The sequence below is a fragment of the Poecilia reticulata genome, linkage group LG11 (assembly GCF_000633615.1).
Source record: "Poecilia reticulata strain Guanapo linkage group LG11, Guppy_female_1.0+MT, whole genome shotgun sequence".
Classification (NCBI taxonomy): Eukaryota; Metazoa; Chordata; class Actinopteri; order Cyprinodontiformes; family Poeciliidae; genus Poecilia; species Poecilia reticulata.
Window position 1 is genome coordinate 12,606,803 of NC_024341.1, and position 22,882 is coordinate 12,629,684.

Here is a 22,882-nt window from a genome sequence, read left to right on the forward strand (position 1 = left end):
GAAGTTAGGAAAATAAACCGAGCAGACGAGAGCAAGCATCTCTGAGACAGAATATAAAAAAAAAGGAAAGGGAAACGGCGTGCATGGAAAATATTTAGAAAACCAGCTACACCATATTATTCAGGGAGCATGAGCTCATGTGTGGCTGTGTGTGTCTGAATGGTACTGATGAGCCGTTGGGAGCTGGTGAAAAAAAAACAAAAAAAAAAACATGTGCCTCCAACAGAGTAGGCAGGTAGTCATTCAGCGTGGCAGATAGGCAAAGAGCGAGCACCGGCAGGGTGGGGAGCAGTGTTCTGGTGTGACCGGGTTCTGGAGCCACAGAGGGCAGGGCGGTTTGTGTGTGCACCCTGAATTAAGGGGCGGGGTGAGGTGGGGTGGGGGGGTGTTTGATGCACAACCGCAGCTGGGGTTGTGAGGAGGAGTGGCGAGGTGTGTGGACATGGAAGGGACAGAGAGACAGCTGGCAGGCCAAAGGCTACGTTGTAACGAGGAGTGTGTGTGGTAGCCACAGTGACTCCTTTGTTCCCACTCGCTTGTGCCAGTCGCAGCGAGTGGACGGCCTATCTGTGAAGTGACTGAACCCTTTCATTGCACCTAGACCAGATACACAGTCTAGCTTCGCGCTCGGCCTCTGCTCGCATGAATAGGAATGTGACTCAACACATGCGACCCACCGGAGGAGACGAAACACGATGCAGAGCTCGGGAGAACTCGTGAGATGAGATGAGGTTTTGGCAACATTTGTAAGAATTTTTGTTTTTATAAGGTTTTACAAATCACATACTACTGTGTTTCCAAATCTTTGGATCCCAAACATATTAGTTTCCGACTCGTGAAATAATGGTGTAGGAGACTCATGACTCCCGCCGCTTGAATACTGAAGGCAAAACTGTAACATCATAGGTCTAATATACTTTTTCTTTCTTATTTCTTGCAGCATTACTAGACATATAAATGCGCTGGTTACACATCATTATTGTTATATAGCTTTTTTTTGCTTTTTTTTTAAAGGTCCAACTGGTGTTAATTTGAAACCTCTGGGTTGTTGGACCCTACTTTAAAAACCTTTGTTTCAGAAAAAAAAAAAAATCTGTAATCGGTGATGAATGGTGCTGCAGGGACACAACTCGAAAGTTTTGGCTTTAAAACTATATTCTTCATGTTTGAAAAATTCACAACCAAATAGTCTGTTGGATTCAGCAGGTGGCGTTAATTACATCTACATTCAAAACAAGAATATCCTACGCACGGCTAAAGCACTGCTAAAATGATTGACGTTGTTTCCCGTTTGCTCTCAGTGATGAACTCTTCAGGTCACACCAGTGGTTTTCCTTGCCTGATTTTAAAAGCTCGGGTTGTTGCGCTTAAGATGTATCGTCACCGGATATAATCTGCTTTCAGCTGCAGTGTGAACGTGGCCTAAGTTGAACGTTGCTTTGAAAAACTGTGTAGGTGCTATCTGTTAGCCAGTAGTTGCATTTTGTCTGGGTAAGCGGAATGTTGCCTTGCAGATTGTTCAAAGGGCCATTTATGCTCCCATCGTGCAAATCAATTGGTCCGTTTGTTTCTAGCACTGCCCTCATGTTTTTAATACATTTGTTAAGTTGGCGTTGTTCTTGGAGGATGTTGCCACTTTGCGTTTCCGTCACTGTCATTATCTTTTTCTGTTCCATCCTATTTTGTCGGTCACGTGTTAGCTTTGCTATGCCACACGCACAGCCCTCACAGTTAGCAGTTATGTAACACACCAGGGCAAGAGCTACTTCCTTTCTTATTTCAAAATTGGAGAACATCGACAAAAATGTTTAGCAAGCGCCAAACACTCAATTCAGAGACACTTTCAGAGTGAGTGTTTAAGTCTAAAATCATTGCATCTAAGCAATACAATAATTGGTAGGATGTTGTCCCCCAGGCAAAGTCACAAATTGAGGCCACGTTGAGGCCACGCACGCTCCATGTTTGTCTTCTCACAAGGAGTTTGTTATGACAGATGTTTTTCCAAAATAGAGCCAATAACCATGCATTCCATAATGTTAGTGCTCCCGTATAACACTTATTACGCTCGCGATGATAGTCATCAGTGGTAACATAATTGCAGCACCAGTAGCCTGTGTCCTCTCCTAATTTAATGAGTGCTGTTTGTGCAGCCTCTGGAGTTACGGTGTAATAAAGTCTTTTTTTTCCTTGTGCACATGTGCACCATTTCTGTGCTGGTTTGGGAGAAAACCAGCACATTCTAGGCAGTTGTCACTGCCTAGAATGTGTTCATCAGGGTGCAAGGTCACATGAGAGCCATTATTTGATCTCTCTTGTATTAAAAAAAAACAACTATGCGAGTGTGTGTGTTGATGTAGGCATTTATCTTTCGCTGCACAATAATGTTCTTCGGATTACCAGAAGTCTTTTAAAACCACACGCTAATGTAGGGAGGATTTACTTAATAGCTTATTTTTCTCTCTTCATAGAAGTTTAACCCCATAGTACCCAGTTTGTCTCTACCAACTGCATTTCATAGCGATTCTAGATGTTCTGGAAGCTTTGGTGATGCTTGACTTCCTCTTCTGAGAATCTGCTACATTAATTTCAAGTAGGACATGTAAAAATAGCAATGAATCTGTGTGCATCTCAATCTAGGCTAGCTTGAGCCAACAGGGGATAGAGCATTCAAAGCTGGGCAAAATGACGGTCAAACTGGCACTTAAGTGGAGGGAATGCTCTCAAAAATGTGCCGAGTGGTAGTTTAGGTCTTAGCACATTTTAAAGCCACTGAAGAGGCAGCAACGGATTATAAATTGGTGAGTTATGATTATGGCCTGACCTTTTGGTTATTACGTACTTCAGTGGAGATGGTAATCCTCTGAGCTATTGAATTTAGCTAAGTGGAGACCATGTTTCCATGTAGAGATGTATAGGATGTCCACCGCAGTCCGTGAGAAACTAAAATATGACTTGCAAATGGCACCAATTCTGCCTCACCTTTTGTTTTTTTTTCTAAGCAATGAAAATCGCACAGAACCCCAGACGACCCTGAAAAAGATATGTATGGAAATGCGATGTATAAGTAAAATACATCGCATTTTACTTATAGATATAAGTAAAAGGGGGAAAAAAATGCAGATGAAACAAAGGTTTTCTCTCTCATGATCTCTTCTCTGCTGCTCACCTCTCATGTTTTCTCGAGGGTTTGGGTTTAGGGACCGAGATGATTGATGGCAGAAGGTTGAAGGGCAATTAGTCTAACGTCTATCATCCATAATAATTTTTCATTTATTGTGCCAGCAATAAACTTGACACAATAATGTTGATACACCTCTAAAACTGTTACTTTTACCATTTTTTTGAGAGTAGCAGTATGAATCAGTATTTTTGAAAATATGAATACATTCGACTGCTCTTCTTAAAATAATTGGTGTCCTGAAGTAGCCTACTCAGTAATTACATTTTTTCATTGATTTTATTATTATTATTATTATTATTATTATTATTATTATTATTATTTTTAATAGCACTGTTTGTGTTTGTGTGGCTCTGGCCGTCACAATATTCAATCCCAGAGATGCAATCTATTTTCAAAAAAATTGCTAAATTTCACAATGCTTTTTATCATCACTTATCATTTTTAAAATAATCACCTCAAGTAACTTTTAAGTCTGCATCTCCCATCCCTAGTGTCCAATGTACTTTTCCTTTATTGCCTTAACCCTTATATTTTATAACAAGACCCAATTATAACTCATAACCATTTTTCTGGCACAGGTAACAGAGTTTATTTTAAATGTCCTGGTTTTTCCCGTGCTTTCTGACAAGCTTCCCTAAGGGAAACAGGCCCACTGATACTTCACCATGCACACTTGATGCCCTTGAACCAAGTACTTTTTTTACAGTCTTGCATAAATAATAAAAATGTGTCTTTATAAGATTCACTGGTTTGAAGTGCAGTATTTGAAGTATACAATCGGGGGAGGGGGAACAAAACAGCCACATTTGTAATTAGCGAATAACAAATAGAAAAACATACTTTGTCAGACGTCTTGACTTAAAAGTTTCTATATCTAACAACCGTGATTAAGGGCCGTTTAAAGTATTTAGTTAACCTCCATAGTGTTGTTTTTGGATGGTGGGACTTCATTCCTATCCGCAAGCGACTCTGATGAGCTCTAGATTCACTTTTTTAATTGCAATAATATATGAACAAATAATCTTTCTGTGCACAGAACTGTCAGGATTTTCCCCGATTACTTTTGCTGATCTAAAATGCTGAGTGAAATGCCATAGTGTACCTGGTGTTTCAACAATTTGTCATGGAAACACCCTGTCCCGGGATGCATAATCCTTCCCGTAACATTTATCTCATTGTAACACATGCTGTCCTTGCTTTTGCACTGAGCAGGAGGATTTAAGCTCGCGTAATGTAACAAAGCAGATCTAAAAAAGCCATCTGACCATCAGCTTAGCTGTAACCTTTTAGTTTAAAACCCAAAGACTGCAACCATAACTCTTCAGCTTTTTATAACCAACTTTTAGTGTCTCATAACGTTTTATGCTTGTGGTATATAACTGAAATTTGGTCTTTAAAGTCTGTCTTTCTTATTGTGTTATAATTAAATAAGGTAGGAAAACATAATCACTTAGTTTTTTTTTTTTTTAACTTACAATTGTTATTTTACTAATTATTATTTGAGGACCGCACTGCAGAGTTTGATGCAGTAGTGCTGTTTTCACCCTGGCCTGCTTTAAAATGTTTTGAGGTTCTTGTTTACATAAAAAAAAAAATCACTTTTACACAGATTTGTGTAAAAGCTAGAGATTTGTTTTACTTTGTTTTTTAGGCTGTATAATCTGTATAATCTTTGAACAATTCCTCATAAAGGGCTTAAAACATCAATAGCGGAACCAGTTATGGAAATGCTTGGCTTGCAAAATTATTAAAACCCTGTGAACTTTTTAAAAAAAATGTTACATCCCAACCACAATTTTTACTATATTTATGCAACAAACTAAAGGATCATTGCAAAGTGGAGGGAAAAGGGTACCTGAATATGACATTTTTAAAACAAAGATTCTTTGTAGAATCACTTTTGCTGCAATTACATCTGTCACTTGAACTTCCACCAGTGAGGATGGTGAGCTGTGACTTCTAAAGGTAGTTGCACTGAATTTTATTTGGGGGTATCTGATTATAAGGGGATGTATAAATATGAATGTCACAATTTTCTAATACTTATTAGATGCTGCTGTGATTGGTCCATCACATAAAATATCAACAAGATGCAGCGAATCCATAATGTAATATGACAAAAAAAAGCAAGACTATGTGTTTCTTAACTTTTATTAAGCTTGTATGACACATGCCTCCAGCATAGAATGTGATTTTTCTTAAGTTGTTTTTGAGATCATGTTGACCAAACGCTAATTAGTCTCCTTTGCCACGCTGACCATGATGTCAGGCAGTATAGAATTATGCTTTCTCTCTAAAATGAGTGAGATTAAACCTTCATTTCCAGCATTGTTCTCCCATAATCCCTGCATCTCTATTCCGAGATTCGCCGGCTGCTCGGAAGACGGGACACAGCTCATTTTCCAGCCTGGTTTACTTTTCCCGTAACGCCGGGGCTTTTTTGTTTTCATTGATCAGCTGTGCCAACGCCGAGTTCGTGATGGGCAGCGATTATCTAGATAAAGGAATATCCCTCAAGAGCCGTGTTGTTTGCTGGGATCAGAGATCCTTAGGATGTGTGCATCTTTTCCTATTGTCTGGTGTGTTCTTCTTCTTCCGACGTATGAGTTGTAATTTTAGCATATTTTGAGGAAGTGGAGCTTTAAGACCTTTTTTTTTTTTTTTTTTTTGTAAACTTGGAAGACTGTTGCACTTGACCTCACCGAAGTGAACGATCCGTGCCAGTTAAAGTCTGTTTTTCAGGAATTCTGGCCTATTTTAAGAACCAACCAGAAAGCAATTTGATTACACAATCGCTGCTTTTGTAGGGGAGATATTTTTGCTGCTGTGGGAGACTTTGTATGAGCCAGAGTACAGCCGGCATATGGAAGTGGAGAGGTATTGATTCGCCCGGCGGGAACATAGTTTGATTGGTCACACATGGCGGCGTGGGACTGCAGCTCATCATGACTTAATGTCTGTCCTGATGTCTTTTTTTTTTTTTTTTTGCTTCTCCCAGTTTCATAATCTGAACTACATAGTGATAAAAAAAAAAAAAAGAAGTGGTCAGTTTATGTTTAAAAAGGTATTTCTGAAATGCGCCCACTTGGACTGAGAGGGGGTGTAACGGAGATGCTCTGATGCGCTGACTGTTCTGACAAAGTAGTCAAGGTCACTCCATGATGGAGGCGTTTTTTTTTTTTGTTGTTCTGGTTGTGAATGAACAATGTTTCGGTGGTCTTTCCTAAGGACTCATCACTCTCCACCTCCTCCAACACAGCCACACATACACAGACATATACATACAGGCTCTCACAGAGACACAATGACACTACAGACTTGTTTCCATGACTTTCTTCTCTAACCAACCGAAATGCGCCATCTATTCCCTCCTTAGTCACATGACCTGACAGGGGTTTTTTGTTTGGTTCCTACCATCCCCACCATATTTTACCCCCCGTTCACCCAAACACGCACAGACGAAGGGGTCCAGTGAACTTTTTCAGGATGACTTGTTCCTTGAAACGTGGCCCCAGAGGCTTTAATCACTATTGTCCATGGTGATCATCCAGAAAGGAGACCCCACCCCCCACCCCCTCTGCTCTCTGCTGCTTTTGAAGCACTTTAATGTTCTCTGCGACACAAACTTCTACGTTTCAAAACAAGAGAGGTACGCTTGAACCAAGTTCAAGTTTTTAAGGATAAAGGAATTCAGAGTCCTGTGCGGAGGGGAAAGTAGAGGCTGTGGTTTGAGTAGAAGCTGGAGAAATTTCTTGACTGTTTGGTGAAATACAATGTTTTTAGTTGGTTAAATATCATCCTAGACACGGCAAATGACTGACAAACAGCCCATTGATTCGCAAAGATGTACGAAAAAAACGTTAAAGTCTAACTATTTTCCAAGTATACGACAACGACAGGATTACTTGGTAAAATCCTTTTCATAGATGATGACTATACACTGAAGTATTGTTGCTCTATTTTAGATTCCTTTCTGTTCCTTTAAGTATCCATGCTTTCTCATCCAGCATCATTCCTTTAGACAAGCCAAGTAAGACCACAGAGGCCTGCAGCCAGGCCCCAGCATCTGTGGCTCTGAGGACGCACACAGCATAGCTGACATGTTTATCTCCCAAACCTAAGTCTTTAGGTTGGGTAATGCAGAATTCCCTTCTAGGAAGAGTACAATTGCAGACTTCTCTGTCTGCAGATATAATTTACGTTCTCTTTCTGCTTAATTAGCCACTATGTGACTTCCCAAATCTAACTTTGTGAGAGATATTACTTTATATTTTCTGATTATATTCATTTTTATTCGATGCAAAGCTACTGGTACCAGTTACACACACTTTTAAACTCTTTTCTAGACACAAACATAGTTCTTTTGTTATTCCAAAAGTTAGCTTTGAATTTATGAAACTGAATGGACAGTCAGATGAATGAATGATGGAAGACGAGGTGGATGGGTGATGGACAAACAGATTAATTGACAAATGGATGCACGCAAGGATGGATGGAGTTGAATAAGAAACGGATGGATGGATTGATGGATAAGTTGATGGACTGATTAGATGATGGAAAAATAGATGGATGATCAGATTGATTGATGGTGGATGGATAAAGAAATGTATGAATGACTGGTTAGACGGATACGTAATTAATGGATGGAGGATAATGGATGAACAAACATGAATGAATAGATATAGAGATGGACAAGAAATGGATAAAAGCTGAAGGATGGGTAAATGGAAACTGGACAAACCGATGAATGATGGACCAGTGGATGGATACATGGTCATACGGATTGGATGATTTTTTTTTTTTCCACATTATTTATTTACTTTTTTCCACCTGGAAAATGTCTAAATCAAACTCCGTAGTTTTCCGTTCGCCTTCTGTGTGTGTGTTTGTGTTTCTTTGTTATAAAAGCTTCCTGCTCCAGATCAACTTTCTTGGCCACTGATTCAAACATTCCCCTAAGTCAGTCGTACTATATTCTCCTGTTTGACAGAAATACACTGTAGAGAGAGTGGGTGTTTGACCTGATTATGCTGCTTCCAAAAGGCCCCGAGAGCACAGGGTCACATCGTCAGTGACTCAGTAACCCTGTGGGTTCTCCCACTATTTCACACTCGCGCTCATTCTCCCTCTTCCACACCGACTGCGAAAAGGCTTCCAGGGTAAACACCTAATTGCATGCCTCTTTTTGGTTTTAAAGCTCTCATTGCCGCCCTCGATGCTGACTGATATTGAGTTATGCAATGTGGGAGGATGGCATGTTATTTTTACATCCAAAGAGGAAACGACATTGGGTTTGAACGGAGCCTATTGTTTTTCTGTTAGCAGGGGAATAGAGGAAAAACAACACGTATAATAGTTACCTTACGCAATGCTCTTGAATTATGCGCGCTGGAAGTGGACGGGGATTTAAATGTACGCTTTTGGTACAACGTTGCGGATTATGTTTTATAAGCTTTTAAGACATCTGAAATGATCCTGCGCAGAAATGAATCAGAGATGGATAATGACACAGTTGGACATTGTTCATTCATGAGAAACGCTTTAGGATCTGTCCAGATGGTTGCATTTGACCACTCCAGTTGTCTAGCTGTTTACTCGAATAATATTTGTTCGTTTAGACTTTATAGGTCAAACCTTACTTCTCAGTCTCAGCTCTAACCCTGGACATTGTTTCTATTATTTATTGTGAGAGTAAAGTAGGAAAGCTTTATTCACCACATCAGCATACAACATTGTTTTTCCTGCTCCAGACGGAAGATTTGCAGTGAAACCAAATGCAACATGGTGGGATAGGCTGGCAAAAGCACAGTTTTATGGTTTTCACACAGTAGTTAAACGAGTAAAACGTGATCTAATTTATCTATTTTGAAAGAAGAAAAGCAATTATTTGAACTCCAAGTAATTATAAAACATGACTTATCACAGGTATGATATGAGAAAGTTGGTTGTTTTCATCTTTTTTCTAAAAGAAATCTTACCATAAATGTATGCAATACATTTAAATACAACCAAATAGGCAATATAATTATTGATATGACAGTATATTTTTTTAACGGGGGAAGTACTGTTTGATGTTTCCATCTTGCTCGCTCACTTGATGGTGCGATTATAATTGATGTTAGTAAGTGTACGTTGACATTAATGACTCCCTCTGTGAATCATAGACATTGATTTCCATCATTTCCCTCTGCCTTGACATTTGCATAATTTCCATATTAGTTTTCAGCTTTTCCCTCGTATTACAGACGCAGAATCAAGAAAACGAAAATGTCTGGGTGACTGAACTAAGTGAAGCTGACTGTAGCCGTGAGCATGTAATTTACAGGTAATTAACTCCCTTTGAAATGGCAAAACCAGGAAATGCAGGTGTAAAGCACCCGGTGACGGCATCCACTAGGTATTTAAAAGATCAAGGATTGCATCTATAAAAAAAGTGACTCATCTGGAAGGTGATGTTTTGCATTTTGTCTATTCCATTTGCGCAATGTTGACTCATTTTTTTTCATGAAACCTGTTTTCTGGTAATTGCACTGTTAGAGAAGTTGGATGTTGCCACCACACAAGCCCGTGTGAACACATTCCAGTTATTATTTTAGGATAACAGGAGGATACTTAAACAAACAGTGGCCAGCAAGACTCTGGTAAAAACACTGTGCCTGACATTTCATGCCGCATGATACACCCAGGAGTGTTTTGGTCCAATTAAGTAGGTGCTGAAGCTAGCAGTTTGGCGTCTGTTGTTACTGGCTCTTTGCTCTCCGTTTCACACTCTGGCTGTTAATGTCAAACGAAAGGTAGAATTTGGAGAATTGCACAATTTGTCATTTTACAGCACCAAATTTCTACTTATTTATTGGGATTTTATGTCATGCGCCAAAAATCAGAGAAATGAAAAGAAAAAGGGTTCATGGTTTTTAACATTTGTTCACATGTACAAGATCTGAGAGAAGTTTTGTCTGCTTCACTGAGGCAAATGTCACAGAAATGTTTTGGGATTTGATTCCAGTTGGTTTTTCGTCTAATATTCTTTTATTATTTAATTGTCTCGTCCTTGTTGCAGAGAGACCCAGAAGCACTGCATTTTTTTTACTGCCAAATTATTTGTTTTTATGTACTTTGTATGAACAAGCCATTATGGAGTCGGATGCAGTTGCTGTAATGTTTTGTAGCCCGACCTGCTTTGAAGTGCAGTGTGATATGTGGCGAATTTCAGTGGAGATGTGTATAGATTAATGAACAATTTGGAAACAAAAAGGGCTCATTTCTTCTGTTTTTCTATATTTTTGCAGTTACCATATGAACTACAGTCATGTGTGTATGTTACTGAAACGATGATTAAAGGTTAAAACTCCTAAGTGGAATACAATTAAATGCATGTTAAATAATAGATCATCCCCTGAGGTTTTGTGCTCATATCTTCCCCAGAAATCATGTAATTTAAGCAAATTGTGCAAATGTACTGATTCATTTCATGTTTAAAAAAAAATAAAAATAAAACTTATAAATTGGGAAAATGCAGTTACAGAACCCAACCCACAATAAACCGGCTGACGTCAGTTTCTGTTTGACATGTTTTCTCAGACACGCATTTACGTTTTCGTCTCTACGCTGCCACCGTCATCCAGAGCCATTTAGGGGTGAGTGCAACCATAAGCTTGCATTCCTGAAATACCAACATTACAAACAAGCAGTCATGATGCAGGCTGCAGGCAGAGCCACGGCTCCCTGATAATGGCTTCTCGTCAGTGAGACAAACAAAAAATTGCAGATAATTATTTTTGGTTCTTACTCGGGTCATATTTTCCGGTTTGCGGCGATAAATAGGCAGAGTGGATTGTTTTGTTGTTGTTATGCAGACGACGTTTAAGGCTCAGGTGCTCTCAATATGAGAGAAATTATTTTTCAAGTTGCATTGCCTAATCGGCGGAAAATACGGCTGATCCTCACTGTGTCCATGCAGAATTATGTTTGTTTTTTGTTTTTGCAAACCCTTTGTTAAATTCCCATTTCTTAGGTCTTGAAGAGATTAGGGTGTCATTTCATCACTGTAGCCTTTGAGTAAAGTAAACTACATTAAATAATCTGCTTGGATTTCCTACAAAAAACTTCTTTATGAAATTACCAAAACGCCACAAGTACCAAATAATACAATTTTACAATTTATTTATTTATAAAGATGATGCACAATATAACTCCAAGAAGAGAGATGTGCTGTACCAGATTATAGCTCCAAGTGTTAATTTCCACCTGTAGATCCCTGCTGGTAATTTAAAAATTTTTTTAAAGGAGACAAAAAAAAAAAAAAAAAAAAAAAAACCACATAATAACGGATAATAAGTGACCAAAAATGACCAGCATCCCAAATGGACAATTCTGGTCATTTTTCAACCTTATTGAACAGCGATGAGGACTGTGTAGAAAAAAAAAACCGTCAACAACATAAAAAAAACTAAACCCTGACTCAGCCTCCAGGAGTAAACGACGGCAAACAAACAAACAAGGCACCATTTAACCGAGGCTCCGATGACTAATGAATAGTCCTTGTGCTGTGACACTATTTTACACAGTTAAATAATGAGCCATTATGAACAAAGCTATGACACACAGCACACCTACGAGGCTGAGTAACTCGCAATAAATCCCAGACACATGGAGACCGTTTGTGTTCTGTGACACTTTTAAGTCGGGCTTGAGACTCCTTCATGAGGAACTGAGGGGACGTGGGGGAGGGGATGGGCGGCGCAAACTGCTCGTATATCTCCTAGCCATCAAAGGGGAGGTATTAGCATAGCCGAGAAGGTGTGAAAAGAAGCCAGTCGAACTCCTTTCTAGCCAAAGGGGCTGCTTCACTCTATTGAGAGGTTGCGAGTTTGTTTCCAGCCCCCTTTCAACATGTCGGAATGGGCAATTAACACCATCTTGCTTTCAGTCAGATGAGTGGGGAAATGTTTCTGATTTTGTGTTTGTCACTGAGTGAATGTGACTTTTTAAATTTGTCATTAAGTCCAGAAAATCACTATGTTTGTAAGTTGGTGGAAAGTGGACGAACTGAGTGGTCAGCATCTTAAAAGGGGGGGGGTCAAAGGGAAAGCATTATGGCTTTACGGCCACAATGCTGTCATGTGGCTTTTAAGGCAGATGATCCACTGGTCTCTTGGGTTGAATTCACAGGCTCAGGGTCTTTGTTGACAGAATCAGTCATGTGTAGGTACCAGTCACCAGTAAGTGGTGAGTCGTTAACGCCAAGGTGACGTGTTTACGGGGCTGATTAAGGCAGTTCAGCACAGTAATTTAGAGTTTGACTGTGTTTCAAAGCAGGGTGGGTGACAGCTTTGAGAGGGTTGGAACATCAATTTACTAGCAAATAGTTTTTTTTTTTGTTTTTTTAGGCAAACAACAAGAGTGAGGAGAGGTGCTAAAAGGCAGGATATTTAAAAGAAAAACAAAGACGTTTGGCCAAGACTGCACCATTGTTGAGATTTGCTCCATTTGGGAATGAATACCTCTGTGAAGATGAGAATGCATGTAAAAAAGGGACACATGTCAGTACTTGCACAACTTAACACAAAGCAAGACAGTTCTGTCTAGGAATCATCCAAAACTACCACAGTTTCGCTTTTTTTTCGTACGTTTTTTTTTCTTGCAACGCTTAAACCCTTTCAGCCCGTGTCTCTGGTGCGACGAGGGTAAAAAAAAAAAAAAGCTTTCTGGTTCATGCTTGAATTGCAAAATAACAGCGAGACAATTAAACAAAAAGGCTGTGATTTCACGAAACATTTTTGAACATTTTTCCACTGTTTACATGTGGACGAGAAGTGAAACGGAGCAGAGGATATCCACTTTCCATAATGTTTTTGTTACCGTGGTCTGGACTTTAAAGTGATTCTCACAACATAATAACCTGGGCTGAACGTTATCTACACAAAAAAATTAAGCAAGCATTTATAACGTAATCACCATGCTTCCCAGCTGCTGCAAATATAACTTGTTTAAATAAATGTGGTTAATCTGTTGTCTCACTGTGCGCCGGGGCAGCTAACCTTATTTTCTAAGGTCATAATAACATTTAAGTTTGCTTTTGCCTAAATTACTAACTGCACTGCAGCCATACACTCTTTACCCTCTGTTTGCTTTCACATATTTTTTCCCACTTGACTCAAAACCTTAGAGGGGATATAATTTTCTTCCTCTGGCTTGTTTGTTTTTACTGGTGTTGCTGGAGTGGACGAAGAAAAGATTCTCTCTGGGAATGTAAGTTGGAAGCAAATATCTTGAATGTTTGCATTTTTGGGGCTTGCAGGAACCAAAGCTGACCTCATCCTGGGTGGAGTAAACATCTGTTTTTTTTTTGTTGTTGTTTTCTGCGTCCCGTTCATAGAGGAATAGCTGGGTGCTGAGTCTGAAATGGCTGTCAGTTTTGACTCAGAGTAAAAGTGACCACAGTGACGGAATGAAACTATCTGTATGGAGGAATTTTTTTCTGCCATCATCCAAGAGCACGCATTTTCAGTCTGAAAGCAGGATTTCATGTCTTTTGAAAGCAAAAGTATTCACAGTTTTGAGAACAAAAGACATGCAATCCTGCTTTCAGAGTGGAAAATGTGTGCTCTTGGATTATGACAGAAAAATTCCTCCATGTATCTGAACCAGAAAGTTTTCAACTTCTCAGCCTTTGGTGTGGTGGATGCATTCAGTTCATGCAACTGAATGCATGAACAAAATCTTCTTAGAAAGGCATGTTTTGCAAAAAAACAACAACCAAAAAACAAACAAAAAAACTTGCATTACATTTCGCAAGGATTTCAATTTCACTCTCCTTTTTCTTGAGATGTTGGTCTTTATCAATACACGTGAATAAGAACTTTGTCAGCGTCTTCTTTATGTCACTTCTTCTTTAAACTTTGCCGCCTTTTCACCAACAAACCTGTTTCCTCTTTCTCAACAAACGCCTACTTCCTCCTTCTGTGTCTCTCAGAACCCTCTGGGTTGCTCTTTTCCTCTACCCGAAGCGCTGCACAGACCGTTGTGGAGCTCTCGCCTTTGGCTTGTGATGCTGAAAAAGCTCTCCGTCCGTCTGAAGTTGCTTAGAGAAAGCAGCTTTTCTTTGTTTTCTGTCGCAAAGCCGTCGCATCTTTGAGAAGCAGGTTGGTGTTTTTATTTAGGAAGACTCGCCGTCCTGTTAGTTGTCAAGTTTGTTTTTTTTTGGGGGGGGGGGGGGTAAGTTTTCACATCTTTGCTGTGTGTTTTCTTCACGCGACACAGGATGCAGTAGGCCTCAGGGTGTGGTGGTTGTGTTTGATCTACTTTCTTCAACGGTGCTATCGTTGGAAACAAACGTTACCTTTAGAGGCATATTCTGGAGCAGCTATAATCTATAAGTGCAGTTTATGTGCTCTTTGACTGACCTAGTGCATAAGTTTTATTTGTTTCAAGTGCAGAAGCCATTTGTATCAAAGAGACATGACATTTTAGAGGTTTGAGCTTTTGAGGTATCATGATTTGAAGGACGGAAACACTCTGAATGTGGTTTGGGAGAAAAAGGCCCTACTTATTGGAAAGTAATTACTAGGCAATATGAGGATCCCCACAAATGCTCTTTATGGATTGCATGTTTTCCTGTGAGGCCTTATTTTTGCCCTACATTTTTTTTCCTACTTTTGGCAAGTGTAGTCTCTTTTTCCTACCTCTTATTTTTTATAGCTTCCAATGTTGTGATTAACGGGGTTTTGCAGAACGTCATCCAAGGACCTTTAATTGATTCTGACTCACTTGTTTACCTCAATCTGCTTGCTTTCCCTGATCACATCGGCGCGCTTTGGGTTTGCTCGTACCTTGTTCTGTCGTTCTGCCTCTCTTTCACCTTACCTCTGTCAGAGGTATACCGTAGACTCCGCCTGGCGTGTTGCCCGCTGAGGAGCACCACAGCTGCTTTATGTCACCTCCTATGATCGAGACTTTAGCAAGTGCTCCACTGACTGCGTTGCTGGAGTTGCTACCTGCTGGTGGAAGAGTCGTTTGACAGGATATCCTGGCTGCAGTGGTGTTGTGTCATTTGGGTTTGGTTTCTGACAGAGACCCGGCGGCAAGAGTCACCAAGATGTTGTCGTCTTTTCTTGTTTGACCGCCAAACATTTGAAGATGTAACCCATCCGCTACAATGTTATTTAAGAGGAACTAGTCGAGCTCCAGTATTTTTTAAACTGTTGGCAGTCGTATGTTTTTGTCTCGGAGGATTGCACTTCCTCCTTTGGTTGAACGCCACACTCTTAAAGTACGACCCCAGACTTCACCTTTTTCCCCCTTTGTCTTCTGTCTGCATTTATAGCTCTTTCTGCTGATCCTTTTCCCCCCATTCTTTTTATTGTAAATGTTAGCAATGAAGAGCTACAGCTTTGAACCAAGTAGGAAAGACAATACCCCATTATTTATTTAAATGCTAACTAATTTATTTTACTTTTTAAAGCAGCTGCGTTTTTTTTTACTCTTAGCTCTCTGCTCTGCTTTTGCATGAATATTTTTGCAAAAATATCAAATCCCAGATGTTCAGACAGGATGGGTGACAAACACTGAACATTTTTTCACATCAGCAGTTTTATACAGTGACATACAGTCACAAGCCCACTAACCAAAATAATTTGTTGTGGTTCACAAATGGTAAGAACTGGTTAATTGTTATCAAAATAAATCACAAATCTTATCACAAGGAGATTTTTATTCTTTTTTTTTTGATGAAAAAGCAAATATAACGGCTGCCAACCCCCAATTGAGAGTGGGAACAAAAGCAATTTTCTGTTTTCAAGCTAGCCTTCCTTGTTTCTCCTCGCTTCCTGTAACAATCTAAAAAAACCTCCACCTCTAAAATTTTTTTCTTTTTTTGCTCACAGCACATAGCAAACACCTACTGTGCATGTTGTGCTTTTTTTTTTAAGATAAAATATCTCAGAAGGTGATGCAGAGCAACTGAGTGCTAACTTTAAAACCCGCTGCCAGTTGTGATAAACTTCATTTATCCTGACCGTGATGAATGTGGTCAAATGTATCTTTGCTCTATGCTGCCACACAACGTTACTACAGTTACTATGTTGTGGGAGATCTTTTGACGTCATCGCTTGTTTCGGGGGATTTTTTCTGACTGCAGGCCTTGTGACAAGTCCTTCCTTGTTTTGAACGCTGATGAATCCATCTATGTATAAATTTAAAACATGTGTCCTTAAATATCGTAGATAGTTACTGTATATTTTTAAATATCGGAAGTGTCCAAGCCCTAAACATTCAGAGTCGGCGCCATCTCTTTGATTCAGTCATTATTTATGTAGCTAAATTCAGCTGCTGGGTGTTTGTGTGTGTGTGTGTGTGTGTGTGTGTGTGTGTGTGTGTGTGTGGTGGGGGGTGGGGGGAGGGGTGTGAGAGTCAAACATTTCTCCAGGATTAGGAGTGAAGTAGCAGCAAGGTGAGGATAGACTAATGAACTTGATTAACTAGTCAAGAAGTGTGAGCTGATTCATGTAAGCAGAAGCTGCAGCTGTTAGCAGCCCTGCACGACTTCAGGTGTGTGTTAGCAAGGAGGTAACACATCAATAACGACCTTGAAGAGGCAACTGGTGCTTCTCTAAAGTCACTGCCAACGTCTTCGGTATAGAAAGGGTTAAAAACATGTGCTAACAGTCTTAGTGAATTCTGTAGTGAAAGATGTAATTCCTGAGAATAACAAAAAAAAAAATCCATTGGATATAATTACCAACAATCTCAAGAGTGGATGTTCGAGCAAGTTCACCCAGAGGTCAGGTTGTGTAATCTGCAGAGAAACCGCCAAAACAGAGTTGCATCCAATCAATCAATCAATCAATCAGATTTTATTTGTATAGCACATTTCAGCAGCAAGGCATTTCAAAATGCTTCACATAATTAAAATAAAAACGGCATGTGACATTGAATAAACAGTGAGAGAGGGAAAGAGATTTTAAGAAAGCATTAAAACGGAGAAATAAAAAGAAATTAAAAAGTAAAGATAAAAACATTAAAGAGATTTAAAAAAAAAACATCAAGAACATCAAAGACATCAAAACCCACAGTCTAACCCTAATTTAGGATCGAAGACTTTTTAGACCTCACATAGTACGGTAATTACTTAAAAAATAATAATAAAAGAAAAAAAAACATAATTTGTTTGAAGAAAGTTTTATGAAAGAAAACATTCAAAGTAGCATCTGGATAAACTACAACGTTTCTTGAAAGCGTTTCTTTTGAACAGTTGTATAATATCTTTCTGTGCTTGTTTGTGAATAGAGAAGCTTTAATAAGCTTGAGGCCATCTGCCTGACAATTGAATCTGCAGAAACTGGGCCCTGCAAAAGGACAGTAATCTCAAGTGCAGCAGCGAATCTTAAAATGCAATCAGAAAGCAAAACCAGAGCGTGCGTCTGTAGGCTTACAATGAAGAGAGGGCCAAAATCTAAAGATACCCATCTTTAGATTTGTCTGCATGCGAGATACAGACTGCATTGGCGATGCATGCTGTCAAACGATGGAATGAATTTTGTGTTTTTATAGAACCGTTTCTTCATTTAGGTCATTTTTAATGTAATTTTATGCCACGATGAGGAAAGCAAAATAACTTTGTATTGCTTTTGAGTAAGACCACAAAACTGTTTAGGCCTCTTCTGGCTCAAGTAATAACCACTCTTGCTCATCTAGAATCAAAATTATAACAACACGTTGCAAAACCTTTGTTCTGTCATACAGGAGCCAAAGGGTGTGTTATACAAACACACAAAGTGCAACATAATCACCCTGTGTGTGTAATGTGTGTGTGCAGATGTTGTAAGGTGTCAAGATCAAAGCGAGTGCAGCTCTCAGCCCTCGTGCACAGAGTCTGTGACCTTTTGTCTCAGTTTGCACATAAAGGATGGAGCAAACAAGCCCAGAGCCCTGCAGCAAGCCGGGCCCTTGTAGAGGCATCAGATGCAGAGCTAGAGGGCACTCTTTTGAAACCTACCCAGCTCAAAAACAGAGATACTGTGGCCAACGTGAACATCAACGGTGTTTGTTCAGAAAAAGAAAAAGAAAAAGAAAACAAACCTTTATTAAATAGACTGCATTAGACAGCTATGTTTTCTGATGCTTTTATGTGTAGTTGTCATAAACAGCAGAATCATAATGATATTAATGTAGCAAACTCAAGCAGTAAGAATAGCCTTTAGGCTGTGTTACCTTTGAAACTAGAGTACTTAAAGTATAAAACTTCTGTGTAAATTTTATACTTTTTTAATGTGCAGTATGATTTCACAACTGAACTGTTTTTTTTTTTGTTTTTTGTTTTTTTAACTAAAATTAAGGGTATGTATTGGAGGGCTTTTAATTAGGGGTGCACCGATTTATCGACCGGCCAATTTATCGGTGCCGATTTCCTTCATTTTGGGAGATCGGTGATCGGCCGATTTTTACATATGAAGCCAATCTTATCCATCGATCTTATCTAGCTTGGCAAAGATCTAAGAATTGATCACTGTCCACTTTTGCTCTCCGGTGAGAGAGGTTTGACTGACAGACCGGCCCACCAAGTCATGTCTGCACATTTACAATAAACAATAGTGACCCCGCTGTTGCCAACTCAACAACTTTCTTGCTATAATGAGCAACATTTCAGACAACAAAATAAACAAAATAAATAAATAAAAATTGGTATCGGACAAAATCCGAATGGGCAGGTTAAGCTTTTTAAAAAATTGGTACTTTTAATGAATTAGTAAAACCCGTGAAAATGTTACACTTCTATGAAAACATGCAATTTATTTTTATTTAAATTTTAAATCTGTTGCTTTTAATCTGGTTTAAACCTAATTTAGAAAAGTTAGGCACTTAGAAATGGACTAAAATGTGTCAATACTTATCTACACCTTGTATCATTTAAAAATATATATTGATACTGAACATATAAATGTCTTTGTTTTTTAAATTGGGGATTAACATGTAAACAGAACTTAAGACAGTTTAACAGTTTATTATACTGTTTTTTTTTTAAAATATATTCTACTGTGTAGTTAAAACAAACCCTTGAGTTTTTGATGGAGACAGTATTGAAGTCAGAAATCAGTGGTTTTGCCAGCATCTGGTCTCTCAGACCATGGCAGCTTAAATGTCAGAGAAATTTCGCAGGTCAACCTCAGGTCACCTATAATTTCAGCACTGACATAATCTGCATGGTGCATGGGAAAAAAGAAAAGGATGACACTTAATAAATGCCTGTTAGCTGAGTCTTTCGGTTCTTCATCAAGGCCAAGAGGCGGTTGGGGTGAAAGGTCAAACTGCTATCTCACGTTCCCTCGCAGCATCACGGCTTCAAAGATCACTGGATAAATTGGCAGCTCTCACACATTTTCTCTGTTGTATAATATGAAAGATTTCAAGTTGATTTGGATATCAAATCAAGTTTTGATATCCAAAATACGCATTCTAGCTTTTACCACCATTAATGTTGGTGTTCTGTTTTCATGCTCATTTTTATTTGTGTGTTTTTGTTTTGCGGTATTATTTGCTGCATTTCCACCTCTTGCATCGCAGCCATTTGTTGTTCTACCGTCTTCTATCAGCATCTGCCGCCTTCAGGCTTTCTTACCTCTCACTTCCTTCCTCCTTCCATTTCCTCTCATGTTTCTTTGAGTTTCTCAGCCTTGTCCTCTCTTTATTTATTTATTTTTCTTTCCTTCTCTCCCCCCTCTGCAGATGAGGTGACCCTCACATAACACTGCATGAATTATTAAGGGGAAACCAAGCTCTGCCCAACCAATCTGTGGTCATCTCGCATCTGCTCTTCCTTTTGCTCTTTCCCTTTCACTGCACTATTTATTGATGCTTATGCTTTGAACCTCCTGATCCAGTCACAGTTTTTACAGCTGTTTTCAAATCACTTTTTAAATATTTTTTGATTTGCTGAAAATCGGAAAGTTCTGGTTGGGTGTAACATTTCACATTAATCTAAATAAACACTTAAAATATTCTGCATGGTGAGAAATCCAGAGGAGCACTCGTCAAACGTGAGAAAACAAAATCAATGGACAAATGGGTGCAGGGAAGTTGAGCCGACTCCTGACAGCCAGAGTTCTCTGCAGCAAATAAAAACAGGGAGAGGTTTCTCTCCGGGACCTTTTTTTTTGTTTGTTTGTTTGTTTTGACCTTCCGGCGGAGCAGAAAATAAATTTTCGCTAGTTCAGAGTCGACCAAACGAGGTTGGAATAAATCAACCTGCTCTGACGTGATGAGCTCTGACAGCAGATGGCTCAGCATCAAACCTCCATTTACAATAAAGCGGCTGTGATAAGACGTCGCAGCGACACAATGGGAATTGACACACAGATCCGTAGGCCTGTAAATACACGGTAAAAAAACCCCAACAAAATCCTGAACCTTGTTGCTTTGAAGTTGTTTTCAAGAGCGGTAGAGGGGAGGAAAAAAAAAAACATGTTAATCAGATGAGGCTTTCTTGTAAAGCTGCTCATGGTGTGGCGGTGCGTCTCACCGCTTTGTCTCTAAATTAGATTTAAGCCTGTTTTTTAAAGAGATGTGCCTCGACTGCCAGCATTGAGGCGTGTGTGTGCGTGTGTGTGCGTGTGTGTGTGCGTGTTCCTGCATGTTTTGTGTGTCTTTCCAGGCAATAATCCCAGAGGGTAACCATGTTTGCATCATCTGAAGTCACTGTTAGATGACAAGATGCTTGAAATAATATACTCATACACACAAAGCATAACCTCAGTGTTTTTATTGGAGCCAGCCTTCGGGCTGCAATGCAGTACTCTTGTCGGGTGGAGAGCCTCTTATTTTGGAGAGAACAGACTAGCAAACCTTCCCTCATCGGTTGCATGCAAATGATCAATTTCGATTAGATCCGAGCAGACCCACCGGTGTTTAAATGACAGTTGAAAAGGTCTGCCTTTGCAATTAAACGGAAAAAAAAGATGAAGAAACTAAAAAAAACCCATAATGCTGCACATCCATATATTTGTTGTTTTACTGCAATGTACGTTGTTTTCTGGTTCAAACAGAAAAGTACAAAAAGAAGTCACGTTTATTTCCGTGCCGCAGACAGCGCGGTCGTTCTCGACGGTTTATGCATCTACCCACAATGCATTGCAGAGAATAAAAAATAAAAAAAACTATAGCTCTGCGGGTGAAAATATTTTTCTCTGATATAGAAACAATGACCTTGCATCTTTTGATAATGTCTTATTTTCAGTCAATGCTGTTTATCAGTAAATAACCACAAGACATCAAGTGTTTCTCTTTAAACAGATTACTTTTTTTTTCATCTTCAAAAATGTCATTTAAAAAATAACAATTTGTGTATATACATGGTCTCCGGTTTTAGTTTTGCATTCGTACCGACGGTCGTCATCCACATGAGAACTACTGAGTGCGCAGACAGAGTTTCCCTCCATTAGAGGGACTCGGTGAGAACTTGACTTTTTGTGGTTGCATATAGAGGACAAGATGTACTCAGTGATGTTGTGGTGGGCAAAATACTCTCTTAGAAATCTGGGATCTCTGTTGTTTTTGCTGTAAAAGTTAAAGTACATAGCATGTAGTCCTCACAGTACTTAATAAAGTTGCTTGGTTCTACTTCTTTTATAAGAAGGGAAAAAAAGCACTGTTACTACTGGTGACTATTATATGAATAATAATCACATTTGTAACGTGTGTGTTGTTATTTTAAGCTTGATAAACTGACTTAAACACAAAAGAACACAGACCAACTTAATTTATTGGTTTGTAGTTAAGATCTTGTTGCACAGAACATGATATCTATTTGTCATTCTACTCAGGATAACGAGCTGATTTAGTTTATTGGGCAATCTGCTCAGGTGACCAGCCTGCTCAGCAGATAATCTGAATTACCTTCACAGAGATGAATATTGCTACTTTTGTCTCCATGCAATGACTGTTTATCTGACAACTAGCTGTGAATCATATTGCAGCAACTCGGTGCATTTCCTTATCTAAAAGCGATGACATATTGAAGTTCAATACGAGTATTAAAATGGGAATGATAAAGGATTTAAGTGATTTTAAATTGATGTGATTATTGATGAGATGGGCTGGTATGAGAAACCCAACTCTGTAAAATCTTGCTATACCTTTTTAGTGGTAACCAGTTCATGCCGGCATGTACAGTGTTGGCAAATAGTAAGAAACTATGTAGTGTATAAGTGACTCTTGCCATAGATAACCACTAACACGTAGAAATGCTATTGTGCTGTGATAGCTGTGTGAAAATCTTCAATTCGTTAATTATTCCATAACTTATCCTTGCAAATTGCAGCTACATTAATATATTGAAGGAGACGCCACATGGAAACTCCTGTAAATCTCTGGGGCTGGATATTTTTTGGGGTTTTACTTTAATTGCTTATTGGGTAGTAAAAACCTATTTTGTGTTCCTTGTTAAGTTTTAACGGGATTAAGAAACCAAAACTGGTTCATTCTTAAAATGTAACAATGCCGTGTTTCCTCTAATGCTGGCTGAGAACGTGAAACGTTGCTGCAAAATCAATTTACAACCCATCATTTAGTCCAGATGAATGCAGAAGCTACAGTTGTTCAACTATAGCTTTGTAGACATTTTTCTTTCTGTAAAAAGGTTTCCTTTGCTTTTTATTTGTTTTCATAAAAATCAAAACATGCAGTGCTAACCATCTTCAACATAACATG

The 22,882-nt window shown here is 39.1% G+C and overlaps 1 protein-coding gene across 5 annotated transcripts in view; it reads left to right on the forward strand.

Annotated features, from left to right (window-relative positions):
• The window catches only part of elmo1 (engulfment and cell motility 1 (ced-12 homolog, C. elegans)), a 98,700-nt gene that overhangs the window by 14,875 nt on the left and 60,943 nt on the right, over window positions 1-22,882 (forward strand). Inside the window, exon 1 of one of the 5 annotated variants that reach the window (XM_008421813.2) lies at window positions 14,207-14,325. The exons of the other annotated variants lie outside the window; for them this stretch is intronic. The gene's annotated coding sequence lies outside the window, so the exon portion shown is untranslated. Of the gene's footprint in view, window positions 1-14,206; window positions 14,326-22,882 lie in introns of those variants that run through there. 5 annotated transcript variants of the gene reach the window in all.